Raw genomic sequence first — 3477 nt, forward strand, 5'->3', positions numbered from 1 at the left:
GAGAGAGAGAGAGAGAGAGAGAGAGAGAGAGAGAGAGAGAGAATGAGCTGAGCGTGGTGGTGCATATCTGTAAAGCCAGAACTCAAGAAGTAAAAGGATTATGCGTTCCAGGTTAGCCTGAGCTACATGATGATTTTGCATCTGAGTTACACAGAGAGACTTTGTCTTAAGAACTTTTCTGTTTCAGATACATCAAGGTTGAAATATCCAAGCATAGATGTCTGGGAGTCAGCTGGATGTATAAGTCTGGAGCCCAGGGAGAGGTCAGAGTCAATGCATGGAGTTCTATTTAAAGCCTGAAGCTGGAGATTGCCCAGGATGGGAGTGCGGAAAGAGAATAGGAAGAGCCCAAGGTCAGAGCTCTGAAGTCGACGTTTAGAATACTAGAGGACATCAGAGATGACAAAGGACTTGAATGATTCAAAAGCAAACATGCAGACAGGTGCAGCTGGTGTCAAGGTTTAGAAAAGAAAGAATGAAAAGCCCTTTGTGGGAGAATAAGCAAAATCTCTACATTGCTGAGTAAGTAAAAATTATAAATTATTGTGGCAGAGGGTAATAAACTAAAAGTGATAGGGCAAGAAGATAAGTTTATCATTTCAAATGTACCAAGATTTGTCAAGCCCCAATGAAGAGGACTCCACATGTTCCTTAAAATGTTGCCGAACAGCTAGGAGAATTATTACATTAAAGATCAAATATTGTTTGTTTTTCCAAGACAGGTGTTCTCAAGACAAAGTAATCTTGGCTGTCCTGGAACTTGGTCTGTAAATGAGACTGGCTTTGAACTCAGAGATCTGCTTGCCTCTAACTCCTGAATGCTGAGATTAAAGGCATGAGCTACCACTGCCAAGCTGATAGCAAATCTTTTTTAAAAAAGTTCCTTTGTTGCTATCCCCATTTTTAGAATGGGGATGTAATATGGAGCTGGTCTCCTGGCCAGAAAAATAAATAAGCCAGGCAATGTCAATTGTCAGCTGGGGAAAATTCTCTATTAAACTCGGCCCACTCTTAGCAACTTGCTTGTCTCAAGTTAGCTGTTGAGCATTCGGTTTCGGGATTCACATAAGCTCCTTTCTCTCCCTTGCTCAATTCCCAGACTCGTTTCTAAAACTCAAGGTTAGGTAAGTGTTGCAGTCACCTGTGAGGCTGCTCTTTTGGCTGGCTCTACTCGTCTGCACTGTGACTCGGCTTCACAGCCTAGAGGGGACTGGACTGCAATGCAACAGATCTGAGATGCGGGGAGGGAGCCCAGATGCCACCTCCTGGAAGATGACAGTGCCAAGGCTGAGAAAGGAGGCCAGCCTGACGCATCCAACAGTTCCAGAGAAGGGGAACATGCATTCCTTTTTCTTCCCCTCACCTTGTAAATACTGAAGCAAGTCACAAACAGATAACAAATCTTATCATTTAGCTCCATTTTTATAGTTGGATGGATTTTTTCTTTTTTTTTTTAATTTTTAGGGAATGTTGCAATTTTTGTGATTTATATATTGAGTCACTGAGCGTGTTATGAAGACAGAGGTAATTGATTATAAACATCTAAAACACCAAGGTCAGATGGCTACAGAACTGCCCAGTGATCAAAGCCTCAGGCTTGTCTGCAGGTTTAGCAATGATAAGCACTGTCAGGAGGACTTTTGGGTGATTCTATCCAGAGGGAGGGAGTGTGGCTCGCAACAGATAAAGGAGGATCAGAATTCTTGAACTTGCCTATTCAGCGCTGGTGTTTGGAAAACACCTGGCATTGATTCTTTCTCTGAACTAGATAAAACACAAAGAAAGTCATAGTTACCAAAACATTTAAGAGAATTTAAAACAAAATGAATTTTGTATCATCGAACATATATGCAAACCCTAACTCCTTTATATATCGCCCAATCCCAACACTGGATCACAAACCATCCAACATTCAGTATTTAAGGGTTTTATGTAAAACTTTAGCAAGCGGAGGTTTTCTGAATAAACTGGAGACTCTGGGGGGTCTCAGCTGAGAGTAGTCAAGATGCCATGGCCTTCGGAAAAATTTGCCTCCTGTGCTGACCTTAGTTCTTCCATTCTGATGTCCTTGGGCTTTCCAAGGTATTTGTATATCATGCTCACCAAATCCCCAGACCAACGTAAGTGACCAGATCTCTCTGGCAGACATTGCTCTCTGGGACCAAAAGGGGCAGTTGTGATTTAGTAAAAGATAGGATTTACAATTATAGAATGTTCCCAGAGTTCCTCATTTATCTTAGGACCGAGGCGCTTGTGCTTCTTCCAGTAGGTGGTTGAGATACACTTACCAAACATGGCTTCTTGATGTTTCCCACCCCAGTTCGTGCCTCTAAAATTCCCATTCCATTGCTTTCCTGATTCTATACTAGAAAACATGTAGGGATCTTTATCCTAAAGAAATGTTGTTGGTTTTACTGACACTTTCGGGAAAATGGAATTACTGTACGCGTTCACTCTCTAATTTCTCTCCAGGATGTGGTGAAATCCTGGTTCGTGTGTGCCCTTGAATTTCAGCTAATTGCGGTCAAGGCCATGTTTTACATTCAATGACTCCCACTAAAATGACTGAATGCTGAGTGGACCCAATCACTGCAGTGACATTAGACGATGCAGTATTTGGCATTAATAGGCTTGAACGTAAAAGCAAGTTACGTAGGTTAACTGCTCCCTTTGCCCTCAACATTAAGACATGGAAGGAGTCAGAAGGACTAGAGGGTATATATATATCAAAAAAAAAAAAAAAAAGCGGGGGAGGATGGCGGTGGAGGAAAATCAGTAGACTATCCTGCTATCTTCCTGGCATTCTGTCACACTGATGGTTGTTGCAGGTGGAAGCTCTGCACAGTCTTTGGAGGCGGAACAAAAGAACGGGGGGGGGGGCGGGTGGTGGTGGTGGCGGGGGAAATCAAGGGCAATGGCATCCAGTCAGAGGGTTCCCAGGGAGTCCCTCTATTGCATCCAGATCTGCTGTCTTACCACGCGTCTTCAAGTTCCCTACTCTTTCACCCTTTCTTGTCCTTCCTCTCACCACTTTCAATTTGCTGGTCCAGAACTCTGGATGAAGGAGCCAACTGAGGGAACTTTTAAGCACCCTACACAGCCCAATTCCAAAATATAAGCGACGCGAGTTCAGTCTAGCCCCAAATCAGCCAGTCGAGATCTCCTGATTGGCGGCAACGACCCCTCCCGTCCCGGATGCACTGACAAGATTCTGGGGTCAGCAAGGGGAGGAGAGAAGCCTCTGCCGTGGTCTCTTTTCCTGCAGAGGCTCTGGAATCTTAGCACCCTCGCAGGACGCCTGGACCGAGAGGACAGCCGAAGTGCAAGGTCCAGGGCAGCAACTCGGCTCCCGGCTCCCACCCCGCTGCGGCCCCCAGCCGCGCCCCCCGCAGTGCACACGCTCGCCGGGACAACAGCAGGCGAGGCCGAGGCGGCCGTGCGCGCGCTCCTTGCGCCCTCCTCGCGCGCGCGTGCTCG

This window comes from Microtus ochrogaster, chromosome 5 (genome assembly GCF_000317375.1).
Source record: "Microtus ochrogaster isolate Prairie Vole_2 chromosome 5, MicOch1.0, whole genome shotgun sequence".
NCBI lineage: Eukaryota > Metazoa > Chordata > Mammalia > Rodentia > Cricetidae > Microtus > Microtus ochrogaster.